Here is a 17,316-nt window from a genome sequence, read left to right as displayed (position 1 = left end):
CTTCTCCTCTCCTCCCACCTCATGCACACAAAATTGGACACGATGCTTAACTTCATAGGGGGCTGACCAGGGCTTAAGACTGAGCCACTTTAATCCAAGCAATTATTTTCCAGTTAGAAAGCTGCTGGTGTTTTAAGAAGCTATATAAATACTGCATTCTAGTGAAACAAGGACTGCCACTTATGAAGCCAAGCATAATAACAAACACATTTACCACACTCTCCTGCAATCACACAGACAGCACAGTTCATATCTTGACTGGGAAAACCATGTTCTGACCAATTATGCTAATGCATTAGAACTTTGCATGCTCCAAGCCTTCAGAGCAATCCCTTGGAGATCACCAAGATCCCCATTTTCTCAGTTTTGCCAACAAAATAATCTTCAGGAAAAAAATCCTTTTCATTAAGCAGTCAGGCTTAATGCAAACACACTATGACTAATCCTCTTATATTTACAGTCCTGCACTGTAACCTCAGTAACACAGGAAACAATGTTCTTTTCACAGGAGCTATGTGACTGTGTGGAGTGTCACGATCTTATTCAAACAGCAATTGATTTCTCACTGCTATCAGCCTGAGTAACCAACACTCAGGTTTCAGCGCACAGGCCAGCTTACTCTCAGTGCAGCGTACGGCAGTACTCTCCGGTGTAAGCTGTAGAGCAGCACTGATCTTCATGAGCTACCAAACACTTCTAGGGTCGTATCCAACGGCTCTCTGCACTGCAGTAAATGGAGGTACTTAGTCATTCTACACCATATTGTGGGAACAGCCAGAAGAACTATCTGGGTCTCCAATGGTTTAAAACAAGATTGTTACTATAAAGCAGAAAGGTTAACAGTCTGGGGACAGGCATATCAAAAGAGAATCACATTTATACTAGATCCAGAGGTGTATCTCTTGTCAGAAATACTCACCAACAAGTAGGTCCTAGCACTCAAATAGAATTCCAGTTCACTGACTTAGAAGAAAAATACTCCTTGAGGTCACCGATATTGCTTTTTCAGTGTCAGAAACAGTGCAGAGAATGAGCATTCAGATTTTCTGATCAATTGTATGGTCTGTACCTGTAACATCCAGGAAGGAACATGCACAGAGAAAATGGATGGGAAAAGCATGACAGCACCAACAAGAACTTTATGTTAAACTATTTATCTTAGATACTGTTCTCTTTAATCATACTGAAAAGCTCTGTATGAGAGATCTGTCCAATGAGAGCTGGGAGGTTGAGAGATGGACATACAAAAATAAAACCTTATCAAGTGTCGCCTTTTCTTCGCTTTGTGCTTAACACAGGGCAACTCATGCAGCATCTCAGCTGGTTTAGCTCAAAAAAACACCACACATTTTAATGAGAGAAAGGAAAAGATGATGCACAGGGAACTGCTGAACTTTTGCTGTTCTGCTTCATCACAACAGGCTTACATGGTAAAAAAACCCATAGCACAGGAAATACGTAGACGTGTTACCTATTATAAATAGTTCCCATTCTTCAGCTCATCATATAACTTTGATTTGCCATTTAGTCAGTCCTGCATCCTCCCAGTAGATAACTCCCTTCTGCGTTTTGTACAACACAGGGCATACCAGAAGTCCATAGAAGACCAAGCAGCTTGTGATTTGTATTTTGAGGCTATTTAAACTGGTTAACTGACTTCCAGAGGGGACACAAAAGACATTCAAGACAAGACACACATTATTTCTGTCGTAGTAGGAAAAGAGTAAGAAGAAGCCATGGTTTTCTGTGTTCTATATGCTATACTAGCATAATTAGAATCTGTGAACAGAAGTACTTTTTAATCACTGTTGTTAATACCTCTTCGCTCCGGGTGCATCACATCTTGTGTAATACATTCAAAATCTTTGCAGGAACAGCTTTACACTATATACATACGCAAAAAGTAATACAAGAGCCCTGTCTAAATAGCAGGGCCAAAGAAAACAGAAAACAAATACATGAATGGCAGAACACATCCACCTATGCACTTGAGTCCTGGCTAGCCCCCCAGGTCCTACTTTCCAAGCACAGCGCTTGTATTTATTATCATATGATCACTTTTTTCATTCTTCTGTTTCAAACAGTTCCAATTGGTTTTTGATACACGCAGGGTAACAAAAAACTATCTTGTCCAGTTGCACGGAAGAAAAGAAACCCAATAAAAAAGCAAAATCTGTTTGATGCACGGAAAAACAATTAGTCAGACGTTTCTTTTTCCATGTCCTCTACTGCACCATATGTGGGGGCTGGAAGAGAGCCTAAGAACATCTGCCACAGACTTCAAACCCCCTAATAATAGCACAGCTGGTGTCCCCAGTCTAATGATCTCAGCACAGGCTCATGTGACTACTCCTGACTCTGGCCCCCAACCCAGGCAACGCGCAGGAACACTCCAAGCTTGGACACCCTCCATTCATTCTCAACTCGATTTGCATTTCACTAAGGAACCAGTGCAGAAAGCAAGCTGAAATGCTTACATTTCAAGCAGTTCAATAGTCACTGGTTCCATAGGATTTCCCCGTGCTCCTTTCATCAAATTCCAGATGAGCAGAGCACTGCCTAGGCCACAAAATGAAGCTACTCAAAAAAATAACTGCAAGTCTCAGTGATCCAAGGTTAGAAATAGAAAGCGCTTGAACTGCACTTAGCTGTACTACAGAGCTGTTGGTTTTCTCCCCCCACTAAATCCATGGACTATCTTCCATTCCTAACCATTTAATTTACATATGGACATTTTTACCTGCTTGCTTTTAAAGATATTCAAAAGCCGGTTTATAAAGGAGAAAACCTGTATTTCAAAGAGCAGGGAGAAAAAGGCAGATAAGCAAGGAACTCTGGAAATGGAACTGTTTTGGCTCACACAGAGTCAGCATTGGGCATTAACATGAATTTATCACACATGTTTTAGAGAAACATCTGTTATCTTCCATGCTCAAAGGATGTGGCTAGCAAAACAGTATGATGGACTCTGCAAAGGTGGGAACAAAGAAAGCAAAGTCTTGGGGAGGGAAGGGAGAAAGAGGGGGAGGTGGGGTACCCAAGGGTTTCAATCCACCCTCTGTCCTCTTCTTCATCTGCACAAAGCCCCAGGTAGCTTCCAGCAGCCCACAGCCATGAGCTCAGTTTATTATTTAACATAACACATGCAGGTGCACCCTGAAAGTGCCAGGCCTGATGCAGTAACTGATCCCCTCTAACACACAGGAGAAGCAAACATTCCACAGCCCAGTTCAGTCACTGGCAAAGCACGGAAGGGTGGCTACTTCAGCACATCGCAGTAGCCACAGTAACAAGAGCCTGAATACTGAGCTTCAGATTCCAGGAACAACCCATTCAGTCTGTCCTCTACAATGCCAATATGTGACACTAACATCCTCATCACAGAATGTTTTCATCCTCGTTTCCCATGAGGGAGGAGAGAAGGGACAAACCCCCAAAAGCAGTTGAAGGAAACACTGTGAATTCCCACACTGTCCAACAATGTTGGACCACTTTAAAATAGAGCCATTTAGCGGATAATCTTTCTTAATTTGCACCACATCACTGAGCAACAATGGGAAGAAAGAAGAGAAAATACAGAGCAAGTTACTTTTTAGTTTTACATAAAGGCACTGAAGTCTGAGAAAGGCCAATACACAAGATCAACCCGGTTACAGTAATCTGGCTGTGACAGAGTGATGCATCAGTTATCATATCTGACATGTGACAGTGATGCATCTGCTAACCCTCTATCTGACCTGTAACAACTCCTCAGAGCTATAGTATCATCATACATCACAATTAGGCTGTTGAACTACACCCCTGCTCTTATTTCTGCTTTCACTGTGAAAACGGTGTATTTTAAGAAACGAAGCCAACTGTCCCACCTTTTCAACCAAAATCTAAACATGAGCAAAAACTTGGTCAAAGAAGAAACAAAAACCTGCAGCAAAACAGCATCTACAGAAAGAACAGACACAGCCTCAAACAACATCAGTTTGATCATTACTTCTTAATACCAGAAACTGTACAACACAATTGCCTACAGAAGGCTGTTGATTTCTGACTGTAAGTAAGGCAAACCCACTTCTTTCCCGCTTTAAACTGCAACTGGGGAGCTCATATGCATTGGCAGCAACAGCTGTGTCACAAGTGTGGACTGGGGCAAAGATCTGGGCTGGCATCAACCATGAATTACACAGCTTCTTAAAAATAAACTTGACATCAGACACATTAAAGAAGTCTTCTGTTGCTGTGCTGCTGCTGCTTGTGGAACACAGACAGTAACTACAAATCTGATGCCCTTCAACTCTCAACTGTTCACAGAACAAGGATAATCTCAGAGGCAAAACAACCTGTAGAACTAACCAATTTCTCCTCCGTAACTCAGCTCACAACTGCTGGCTCAGAGTGGACACGTAACTACTGCTGCCTCCCTCCAGATTTTGTACCCTCACTTGCTGCAGGCCCAGGATCCTTTGCCCCTTCCTGCTGGTGCCATGTGCTGTATGTTGCTCCAAGTGCCATGTGACAGAAAACACATAGAGATAAGCAGGTTAGTACTTCCATGCTTCAGAGAGACAGACCCTAGCCATCTGCACTGCAGTTGCACTATTCCATTCCATATAACAGTACCTGCATACATTTTACAAGTGTCAGCATTACTCTACTTACAAGATCAAGCTATCAGTGTGAAAAGGCCAGGAATCTTACCCTGCATGCTTTCTATACCATCTGCATAACCATGTCCTTCCTCTCAGCGCTTTATAATTTATCCAGAAAAGAGTTTTCACTTCCTGACTGTTTCAACATGTGCCTTATTTAGCAGCTGTCCTGACAGAACTTGTCCTTTGCTATTCAGGCTGGGGTGCAAGACAAATGGGTACATCAGACAACAAAGACAGACACAATGCAAACATTGTATAACAGTCATTGATAGATACAGTTACCATAACCTGCAATAATTCCTGCTTGGCCTGATTCCCATCTTTCTGGAAATACGCCTCTGACAGTACTGCTGCAACACAGTCTGCAGAAGACTGGGGAAGCTGTTTTAACACTATAAACTGATCACAAAGCTCATAAACAACATCAGATCATGGACATATGTAGTTATAAAGTAGCCTAAAGGCCTTCCAAACCACAATTAAGCTTGGGTAATGACACAGTTTCTTACCTTAATATCCAGAGTTACAGTTTGATTCACACCAGCTGAGCACTTTATATAAAGAGGTTGACAGGCTCCAGTGAAAGTCACTTGGCTAAACTTAGCTCAAAGGGTAGCAAACCTCAGAAGCACATACCATGGAACAATCAGCTATTTTGCTACGTCTGAATCTTGTGCCAGTTGCTATCCCCATCTTGAATGACTACCAAAGCAAGAGTCAACAGAAGTGGATGCTGGATGCTGCATTTGTATTACTGTACTGATGTTTGAGTTGGGCATGTTCTATAGTCAAGAGGCAAAAATGGGACAAAACACCCAAGACAGCACTACTATGCTCAGCTGCATTTACCAGCACTGAGCTGAGGCGGGTTAACAGACTAACTTTGCTCCCCTGTTTACACCATCTCCCAAGGAAACTCCCCATTTGCAAACCCACCCTTCTACATGTAGATGGGAACTGGGCCAAAGATAGTGTCAGTGTGGCCAGGAAATACATTTGCTTCCTTCATGCCTTCTTATTTAAGCTGCACAAATACTTTATCACAACGTATGATACCCCAGGGCACAATGAGAAAGTGGAAAGTGCCTAAGTATTAAAAGAGCCCTTTGCAAGCACAGAAGACTGAGTTGTTTCATGCTTTAATTTGCTTTGTGGTCATTTACAAGTACACAACTTAAAAGAGCTTCCTAAACAGTAAAACAAACATACATCGGGCAAAGATCAGGTCAGTAGAGAACTCTTAACCTGAAGGTCATATTGTCAGCACTGCAAATGTGCAGGCAGCTGCTGACATTTTGACACGGTCCATATATTGCAGCATGCTCTGTAATGCAGAGACGTATTTGAGGTGTCAAGGATTCCACACTCTTCTACCTCCACAGCTGAGGTACTGTATATACTAACTATATTATGTATATATCTGTATATACTAACTATATTCTGTATATAACTATATCTGTATATACTAACTATATTCTGTATATAATTATATACTGTGTATACTAACTATATTCAGTCAGATGCACCACTGTATCCAGCAGAAGTAATTTGGGCCCAGAAGTCAATATAGGCTCCCAATACTAGCCTTTCTGGACCAAACATGTCTTGGAATGGATGGATCCTTCCAAATTCTACTCCCTCTGCCCCAGAACACATCCACCCAATCTATCACTACATTAATTTCTCCTTTTCCACCTTCAACAGTTCAGGCATGCTAACTAAAGGTGACCTTCACACAAAAGGATCAAGTTAACAACCTGTTCAACCACCGTGATTCAAGCCTGGTTTTGCTGCTCTAGGGTGTCAAAGGTAAACTGTGCTGAATCTAGACTCATTTCGCTGGCTCCTGCAATTATTTCCCCAAAGACCAAAGATAACCCTCCAGACAATAAAACAACTAACCCTTTAAAATCAGCAAGCCACAACCTCACGATTTGCACTTGACTCAAGGAATCATTCCTAAGTTACAGGGCCACATTCAGCTTCTCATAACTGACATACATTTATATCTAGAACTATCAGGTTCCAACTCCTATTAAAATCCAGTCTCCAAGAGGTTGGCGAGTTCACTTGTTCAGAAATACCTTTCTTTTTTTTTTCTTTTCACATCAGTTTTAACAGGCACTTTATGAATATTTTCTTAGACATGGAATACAGTAAGGCAACAGAACTTCTTTTGGGCACCATAGCCATCTCTGGGGTTTATGCTATATGTATTTGGCATGTATTTATATATATACATATATATAGGGCATATTTTTATATACATATATATACACACACACGCTATAAAAGCCATCAGCCATTACCACAGCCATCTGAGTTTTATTATATATATAAAAAATATATATTTATTTTTATATATAAAAATAAACCCCATATATATAAATATTTATATATTTATGTATGTTTATGGCATATATATGGAGTATACTATATATACTATAAAAGCCATCAGCCATCATCAGAGCCATCTCTGAGGTTTCTTTTATATATATATAGAATATATAGGGCATATATATGTGGTATATTTCATATATATACACACATGTATCTGGCATACTGCATAAGTTTTTCTAGACAACAACTTCTTGTTATCTTCTGAAAAGATACTTAGAAAAAAACATAAAATAATGTGGTTTTTTTTTATAAGCTGAATCTTAAATAAGGCCTTCATTTATGGAGCAGATAAAGGAACATCTGGACCAGTTGACACACAAACCAAACGCAGAGAAGCAGTATGGTTAATAAATGAAAAACCAAACAAAAGCAAGGAGAAAAAAGTAGAGAAGATTGGCCAAAATATCACAATTCATAAATGCTTGCAAATGTCTTCAGTGGCCTTTAAGAACATCCAATGCCTTAATATTCTGAGATCCCAAGAGTTCAAAATCCTTCTACTTCTCCAGTGCTCTAACTGACAATACCATTGAGCAATGCAGCGTCCAAAACAGTCCCTCCCAAAGTCTATTCTTTAGCTTCACATACACTCAGTTCCAAGTTGCCACACAGCTGTGTTTTAAGTTTTGTATCACAAAACAAGCAACAGTTTCCAGTTAGAAATCAAGGCACTCAGGAACCACCAATTTCCATTCAGAAGATAAATTAATCACCAGTTGTATGATTCACATCAGAGCCAGAGCAGGCTGAAGCACTGGAATTTATGCCTTCCCAACTTATGGAGTTTAAAGCAAGTATTCTATAGCTTATCTGAGTTCACTAAATAAATGATTAAAAAGATCTTTAATGCCTACACTGTAACAACTGTTTATCTAATCTTTTCCAGAGAAAGGTCTGAGGAACAAAGAAAAGAGAACATGGTGCTACGTCTGCCCTAACAAGTCCTGTTATAACCTGATTATTTTCCTGACTATACAGCCCCTCCTATTTCCTCTTAGTCATTTCTCCTACCTCAGTATTATGTTATTATATCATGTCTTTATCTTCGAGTTATCCCCGCTGGTCACAGGATCAAAACAATAGGCTTGCTGCTAGGTGCATTTAGGAATTTCCTCTCAGCCTTCTTGACAAGGTAATCAGTGCTAATTTACTGCCTCTTGGATAACAGAAACAGGACAGGGTATTCCATCTTCCCCATACAATTCGGCTAACCAAGGTTACTAAAATTATGTCTGCTGCTTTATTAACACATAAATAAACAAACAAACCACCACATAACTAGCAAACGATAAGTCTGACAACTCTCACTTTTAAAGTGAGCTGTATCACTTAATGCACAGGTTGAATACAGGAAGCGGTGTTACACGCCTAAAGCAAACTAAACACTAACTGACCTTCGTGCTGTCCCCAGCAGTCATCTAACTCCTAGAGAAACACAAGCTGGCAAAAAATCCAAACCCAATGAAATAAATCCAACTTTCCAAAACACAATTTTCCAATTTGCCTCCCTGGCTTATTTCCACATTGGGCAAGAGTCAGCACGGAAGATCTGTAGACAAAGCAGTACAACGCAGAGCCAGTGACAAGGTAGGACTCTTCCCACCACAGGTTTCAAACTGGGAGACCAGGCTAATGTGGCTGCACAAGCACAGCTTTCAGGCACTCGCTTTTCCAGACAGCTTTAGATAATACTAACTAGTGTAGGCTGTCCTGAAAGCACACCCTCATCCCACCACACACTTACCCTGAAGCCATATATTCCCATCGCTCCTTTTTCTTCAGAGAAACACTGGTGCTTGTACCTCTCCATGTCAGTGTGATCAGGAATGCAACCTGGTTGAAATGCTAAGCCAAGAGGATGGAGGAAGCAGGACAGCAGAGAATGGAGAGGCGGCGTTAAGTACTTTCCAGGTAGATCAGCTCTCAGAGCTGGGCCACTGCATCCCATATCAGAAGCAGTGCAGGAGCACTTGAACTAAATCTCTCTCTCTTTTCTTTTTTCCCCATGAACAAAACAAAACAAAAGATTCCTATCCAGCCATTTAAAGTAAAAAATTATTTCCCTCTCTCTTACCTGCTATGCAGCTTACAGTAGAAAGGGACATGAGTAACAAATCCTTCCATTTTCTTCTTTATACCAACATACAGCAGGTATCCCCTCAAAGTTGGTAAAGACTACAAAATTGGTGCAGTGTTTACTCTTGGAGCAGGGAGGTCAGTAAGGCAGGCTCAAGAAGCTCTGAGACTCTGGCTTACCTGGAACAGTCATTCAGTGAGTAAAGTGAGATGGTGCTGTGCCTTGGATGTGCTTGGAACAGGCTGCAGTGGTGGAGTCACCATTCCTGGAAGTGTTCACAAACTGTGTAGACGAGGCCCTCAGTGGCATGGGTTAACGGTGGTCTTGGCAGTCATGGGGAACAGTTGGACTTGAGGGTCTTAAAGGTCTTTTCCAACCTGGTTGATTCTGTGATTCTATGAAATGTACCTTGACTCCTTTGTAGCTTTTTCAATGCAAAAAGGCAAAGTATTTAAGGAAGTTGCATGTGCCTGAGGTACAACAGTTCCTAAATTACATCTCATGTAGTAAATAAAAGCAGTACAAGTGAATGTCATGGAAAAATCAGTGCTTTCCTCAGAAAAAAATGACAGCATAACATACATCCAACAGCATGACAGCCAAGAGAACTTTGGACTTTGTGACCAGACTGTATTCTGCCAGGTAAATGCAGTATCTAACCTTTCTCAGTCTTTTCATTCTAAGGCACTGGATGCCTTGAAACAAGATTTTTTGAGAAAGCCATTATGGAGTAAAATTCTATGGAACAAATACAAGTATAATCAATGGTTATAAGCATTTCAGACCATCAGAAGCAGCACTTTCAGTTCAGGACTGCTTTGTATCGGAAATTTGCGGTGCTCAGGTCACACACAAGCCAGCGGGTCAAACCACAACACACTTATCCACCCTGCACAAGATGACATAACCCTGAGGAAACGCAGCCATAAAGCACTGATCTTGCAATGACCTTCACACCCACAGGTCTGCAGGATTCCAAAGCCTCTAAGGTGGTGATGTTTTTGGTAAACACTGATATTCCCTTCTCACCCCCATAAATTCCCAGAAGTGATCATCATGGTAGTATTACCACAACAAAAGAGAAGCCTACCATTCCTTTCTGAAGGCACTGCAATTTCTAACTACAGGTGAAAGCTTATAATAAGAAACCATATTGCCAGAAAAATTGATTTCCTCCTCATCACTTTACATCAACAGCGCATACCTCCTTAGTGAGGATGATCAGTCACAGCTGCACAGAAAGAAATTCCACCCAAGACAGGTTGAAAGGACAGTCTAAGGGCTTTGACACTGCTCCAGTGTCAAAGTTGTGCTCATTTTACAGATACAATAGACTTCCATGGATCTGAACTGCCAGGTTTCTGCTTACTGCAGAGGAGTGGACTGAGCCTCTTGCAAAGCATGCAAGCGTGCACTGGTGAAACCAGGCTTTAGGGACAGGCAATGTTGTTAGCTACACAAGCTCTGCTTATGCACATTTTAAAGAGGACAGTAAGTGTAACAGTCTCCATTTCTCACAAGCAGCAGACATCGATGCTGTTTAAGTACCCCTCTCCTTAAACAAAACCACACTCCAGTATCCTCTAGGACATCAAATTTTGAGTGCTCTCAGACTGCAATTCATGCAGAGTCCTGACTTGCATGAAATTGAAATCCAACGTAACATTACCAGCATCTGCCTTTAAAAAGGAGAATTTATGTGAACATACAATACAGAAGTGCACTGACTGGTTCCAGTTTCCAGTGATCAACAAATCTCCTCAAAGAGGTGCACATAACTCTTTCAATATATCCACAGTTTTCATTCTTCCCCTCTAGGCTATAAATGTTTCCATAGTATGAACATTTTCCTAACCTCTGGTTTCTATTAAAAGACAGGACAAGCCAACTCAGTATTATTTTAAACACCACTGAAAACTAATGACAAGCAGTTTTCCCATGTTTTGTTTCAAGTATTGGAATTACTACATAGCAGAGCAGGGGGACAGAGTTCTTTGGTTTTTCCTTTGACAGCTATAAGACAGGTGGTACACTACATGAGAGAGGTGATCCTTCCCCTTTGCTCAACACTGGTGAGGCCACATGTAGGGTACCGGGTCCATTTATGTGCCCTCCAGTATAAGAGAGACATGGACATACTGGAGAGAGCACAGTAATGGACCACTAACACAGTGAGGTGAGACCAGAGCATTTCTCCTATGAGGAGAGGCTGAGACAGCTTGGACTGTTCAGCCAGCAGAAGGAATGGCTCAGGGGATCTCATCAGTGGGCACAGGTACCTGAAGGGACACTGCACAGAGGATGGAGCCAGGCTCTTTCCAGTGGTGCCAAGACCAGAGGTGACGGGCACCACCTGAAACACAGGAGGTTCCTTCTGAACATCAGAAAACTTCTCCACTGCAAGGGTGACCAAGCGCTGGCACAGGCTGCCCATGGAGGTGGTGGAGTCTCCATCCTTGGAGATACTCAAAAAACATCTGGACATGGAGCTGGGCAACCAGTTCTGTGTGGCCCTCTCTGAGCAAGGTGTTTGGACCAGGTAACAACCAGAAATTCCTTGCAACCTCAATCATGCTGCGATCCACTAAATATAACACGACACATTTTCCGCAGATTTCCTATCTTTACACAGGACCATGAAGTCAACTTTGTTCTTTTACAGCACACTGATTTCAAAATCCCCAAAATACAAACTCTTATTCACTTTGTATTTCTCTTCCTTGCTCTTTCCCTCTACGCCAGTCATTTTCATCCTCGTGCTCACCAATTTCCTTTCAGGGTCTGCAAAAACAAGCTGAGGAGATAACTCTTACATGCTTTACTACACATTAAGACTTAAAAGGCATTCACAAACCTCCTGCAAAGTTATAAAAGATTCATAAATTAAAACCAGAAGGGAAAAAAAAAAGAAGTGACTGTCTTAATGAAACCTCTCACTTCTACTTTCCAAACCCTTCAGAACACATCATATAAGAAAAACAACATTTAATGAAAAAATACCTGGATCATTTTTGTCCAGACTGATTAAAAACACATATAGAAGTCTAAACTCGGATCAAAGCACTCTGTGACGGAGCCATAAGCTCACCACATAACTAGATCACCTAGTTGTTCTTTCTGGTCTTACAGTCTGTGAAGAAAAACATCTACCTGCTGATGTTACAAAACCTAAGGGAAAGAAAGCTCTGCTGATTTTGTAGGAGTTTTAAAGGGGAAAGCTTTTCCAAAGGAGTCTCCTAAAAAAAAAAACAACTAAATGAAGAAGGCAGAAGGAAAATAGGTTGGGTTTGGGGTTTTCCCCTCCCCTAAGGTTAGTTCATATTACTTCATGAATCTAAAATCATACTGGTTTACACATTAAGTTTTGAGGACTGCATTATTCACGAATTATAATTTGTGGGTATCTATCTTGCTCAGGAAAGAACACTCTGAAATGCAGACTGAAGCAATGGTTAGAGAAAATATTCTAATTTATTCTTAAGTATATTCCCATTCAGTATCATAAAGGATAACATCTGTGCATGGCCTAAGAACATCAACTACTCGGTATTTCTCTCTTCTGCTCATACAGGTGCTGGGAGGCAAGAATATTCCATAAGCATTCAAATAGGTAGCAGGTTACTGTCGGCCTCAGCATTAGCATCTCACCTACAAACACACAACTGGTGTTGGTTATGTCAGAGCTTAGAAGGCAGCAGTTTCAAAATCAGCTTATGCTCAGTGAAGACTTTCCCTCCTGACACAAAGCCTCAGCCACTTTTGCTTCCTTTGCCTCACTGCTCAGCTGCCCAGAGGACAGACAATCTGACTGAAAATTAACCTTAAAACCAGTTCTCAGCTAAGTCATGGAGTTGTTTCCCAGCATTGTAATACGGAAGGGGATAGAAGAGAGAATCCACAGCCAGGGGAAAATCTGCTTTGCTGGGCAACATCCTGGTCTGATGTCAAAACAAGTCAACAATGAAGCTCTGCAAGACCTTTTAAACCAAGCTCTTATTTCCTTCCTTTTTTTCTATTACTCTGACTGCTACACTGTTCTGAACTTCTGCTATAGATACAAGCAAAACCAACAGGGCTCTAATATGTATCAATCCATCAGCATACTAAAAAAAGACAGCCAAAACATGCACAGAAGGAAATAGGACAGTTAAAAAGCAGCAGCATTATCTGGGTTTACAGCATCTAATGGACTGCAAGGTGAGAATCCCATCCGGAGAAGCTGTAACGTAACACAAAGAATTGACTCCAGTGCAGTCACTAACCAATTTAACTAAACAAATCTGCCACCATAATTGAATCTAAGAATTATCTCAGAGCTAATCTGTGTGTGCCATCAATAAGCCTCTTAGCTGGACAACCATAAGCAGGATGCCTTTACAGCGTAACTTTTTGCACTGTAATCAATAGGCTCCAATAAAAAGAGAAATATTGATGGATTAAAGTTCAAATAAAGGACAGTTTTAAACAAAGAGTATTAGAAGTGAACTCCTGAAATTTATTTAGGACACATCACATTATTCACTACAAAGTAAAATAAGAGCGCTCATAAATTCACACAGCTATCTCGGTCAAACCACAGAGCAAGCAGGAAGGCTTTGAATCAGACCCCAAACAGTATCATGGAAAGCTCACGTTAACAGGAAGTTAATTCTCCCGAATTTTCTCTCTTCCATAGCACTGATCCCACAAGCAAATCCACAGAATTGAACCCCCCATACAAGTGCAGCATTCCAATCGGGCAATGGCATTCCCCACAGTTTTAATGACTCGAACATACCTTCACAGCAAAGGCATTGTAAATCACAAATCAGTTATACAGTTTGAGCATTACAAAGCTTTGTACATTAAGTGAGCTACCCACAACTGGCATGCAATAGCTGTCATTTAGTGAGCAGAAAGTGTTTCTCTTACTTACTGTGTTTTTTATGGTGACCCTGAAAGCCACTTTGTGTGCATCCACTACTGGAATCTATTCCTTTTAACAGCCTTTATGCAACACATGAGTGGCAATCCCATTCACAGCAGAAACAAGGAACAATGCGACCATCACACAGAAAGATGCCAGTATGCCTTTGGTCATTTTACACACAATTTAAGTGTATTTCTTCTTTAATCTTGATCTTGGTGGCATCACTAAGCTTCCTACAGAGACAGAACTGCCATGCAGATCCTGAAAAAAGGATTAGTTCAAAAGGAAAACAAACCCCTTTCTAATAGCCTACCTATCAACAATAGTTCTTTGACCAATAGGCTCAACCACAGTTCCTAATTCCGTATTCCACAGCTGTCAGGATTTCTCATAGCATACTGGTCTGTCTGCTCTTACATTAATATGGAAGTATTGGCAATAAGCAGCATGTTGAATCAAGTGAGTTTTGTGAGAGTTTAAACAGTGTTATTCAAAAAGTTACACTGATGAAGTACCCAGCCTAACACTGGAGGCTACTGGAGGAGGTGCCCATTTCTGCAAACAGCAGTCATTACTGGGCAAAGGGAAAAGGATCTGTTTCAGAGTTTCAAACAGAAACCACATCACTTTCTGCAAACTCCACCAACCTTGAATTGAGCACCACTCACAACATACAACATCAGGACAACACAAAGCAAACTATGTCCCACAAATGCTACTACTTGCAGGAGCACTAAACCACCCCAATTCTGGAAATCACAGAAAATTATCCAAAAGACTTTGGAAAGAAACAGATTTCAAGCAAATGGAACCCATATACTGCCTTCTCCCTTACTATCTCCCCTCCTCAAGGACATTTTTAAATAGCATAGGAAATTGTTAAGAAGAAAAACACATACAGCTTTCAGAAAGGGTGAAAGGTTTGGTGTCAACTTCTTGCCTTTCGATATTGTAGATGCTGCCTCAATAGCACTGACTGCGAGAATTCCTTCTACTGAGCTATTAGGAGAAAATAGTATCTTGTATTCAGCAGATACAGTGGGAAGTTCCAGCATCTTTCCTTTTTGGCATTATACAGTGACAACAGTAAGAAAGTAGTGATGAAGGGCACATTTAAAACAAAAATATTTAACCTGCACTGATGTCTATAATATTAATCTTGTTCTTTTATCCTGAAATACACTGACTAGAATATTTCAAAACTCCAAAGAAAATCCTCGGAGGACATGGAAAGATTAAATTAATTCTACAAAAGCAGCTGGTAATGTTACAGGAGATAGAACATGTGAAACAGCAATTTGTTCAGGTGTGAGCTGGAGCAGAGAGGAACAACAGAAGTTCCAAACTGTTCCAAGCAAATCTTTTCAACCTGATCTTGCTCTCTGCTACATGCAAGTTCACTTATTCCCACCAACTTCCAACTGCATTCCACAGACTGACAGAGTGCCAAGTTAACATCCATTAATATACATGGCAAAACTTGCAGGTCACATGCTGGTACTGCTCCATTAGTCAGGACTCTGGATTAAACCAGTCAGATGTTCAGAGGCTGCAGCAATAACTTCGTATTTCACTGAGATTTTACACACACATATACCAAACATGGAACACCACATATGTAAATTTATGTGCCTAATGACATTGATGCTTCCTCAGCATCTGATGTGGAGAGTACCCAGTGCTCTCTACAACAGGCACTAAGTTCAGTTATGAACTAAATGTTTGTTTGGTTAGAGGGTTTTTCTGCACTACATCCAGAGATGGTAGTTATTTCTACCACTATCATCCACCATGCAGTTAAATGCACTAGGAAGTGGGAGTTCATTCATGCAACTGACAGAAACTTTTGTTTAACTTCAATAGACATTTAAATTCTCTGCACACATACAGCCAGCTGATCTGCACTTCACTCACATTAAACGCTGAAAACTCCTGCCTTCCATTCAGATTTTTACCCTTCTGGTTTTCCTCCCTTCTAATGATGCTCATTGAAAAACAGGCAAGTAACAGCAGAATCATGTCTTAATACAATTTTCTTATGTGTTTCTAAAATGATTTCCTTATCTGTTTTCATCACAGGTTGCTCTGGCTCCATTCAAGCCTCAGAGAAGGCACAGCTCTGCGAATATGGTTCCTGGGCTGGAACAGTAACAGTGCAGGAGCAGTTTTACAGCAGTAAAACATGCACAAATAGCAAACTGGCCATAGTAAGGGTTGCTTGGTTTGGTTTTGTTTCAGGTCATTTTTTAGTTGCTGCTATCCTGATTGCAAAAACCATTCCACACACAATTTAATCTCCGTGGACTAAAAGGTTCAAATAAGGTTAGAGATTGCAGGAGAGACAGAAGCATCCACACAGGACATGTTCTCCCTTGCTCAGGCTGTGGGAGACCAAGAACCTTGGGCTCCCAGCCTTTAAGGGATATCTCATTTTTTGGATATTTCCTCTTCCTCCCTAATTTTACCTAAAAATAAGCTTGTCTAATCATGAAGTCCAAAACTGTCAGCTGCAAACCAAAGCAGATGCCAAGATGTCAAACTTGCTAAAAAGCATAATGAAATATTTGAGCCATTTTAAATAGAGGTATATTACCAAAAGCTGTCCATAATCCCTGACATTGAAGAAGCCAAGTTAGGGTTTGTATCTCCCTTCTCAATGGCTATGAAAACTACCTCTAACTGACAACAGCAGCAATTTACCTGTAAATAATTCACAGCCCAAATTTTGTAAGCGGTGCTTGACCTTCGGCGAACAGTTTACACCAACCGCCTCTCTCCTTAAAGGGGGCGGAAGGGACAAAGGACCGCGGGCAGCGGCTGTGAAGGTCGCTCCGCTGCCGTAGGACCGCGGGGGCCCGAGGAGTCGCTGCACCTTGCTCAGCGCTGCGCTTCGCAGGCCTCGCCACCGCAACGCCGCGGCTACCAGCGGCCAGATCCCCACCGTTCGCACACTCTCCCTCACCTGAGGGCAAGTGGCCAGAGGGAGCGGACGCAGACCCGCTGGGGCTCGGTGCCAGTGCCCGTCTCCCCTCCTCCGGTCTCCCCCTCCCGGGCCGCTGCCGAACCCTTACCCCGCCAACCGGACACACTCACCCAGCTCCGGGCTCCCCAGTCACGCCCGCCGCCAGCGGGTCACAGGGGATGGCGGCGCCCCGGCGGGCCGGGGGAGCTTCGCTGCCGGCGGCGGCCACCTCCGGGCTGGTGGCTCCCTCACGGCTCTCCCTCGGCCCGCGCCGAGCGGGCAGAGCGTAGGGGCTGCTGTGGCCGGCTGGCTGCTGCTTCCT

The 17,316-nt window shown here is 41.9% G+C and overlaps 1 protein-coding gene across 2 annotated transcripts in view; it reads right to left on the bottom strand.

Moving 5' to 3' along the window:
• The window catches only part of TRAK1 (trafficking kinesin protein 1), a 126,784-nt gene extending 109,468 nt beyond the window's left edge, over positions 1 to 17,316 (bottom strand). The window contains exon 1 of one of the 2 annotated variants that reach the window (XM_061373142.1): positions 17,126 to 17,316. The gene's annotated coding sequence lies outside the window, so the exon portion shown is untranslated. Of the gene's footprint in view, positions 1 to 3,866; positions 3,889 to 17,125 lie in introns of those variants that run through there. The other variant, XM_061373146.1, reaches the window with a different exon arrangement.

Source organism: Neopsephotus bourkii, unplaced genomic scaffold, assembly GCF_033783945.1.
Source record: "Neopsephotus bourkii isolate Nb327-2 ecotype Australia unplaced genomic scaffold, CSIRO-AGI_Nbou_v1 NB_1629, whole genome shotgun sequence".
Taxonomy (NCBI): domain Eukaryota; kingdom Metazoa; phylum Chordata; class Aves; order Psittaciformes; family Psittacidae; genus Neopsephotus; species Neopsephotus bourkii.
The sequence above is the reverse complement of the archived record's forward strand: the minus strand, read 5'-3'. Positions and strand labels throughout refer to the sequence as shown.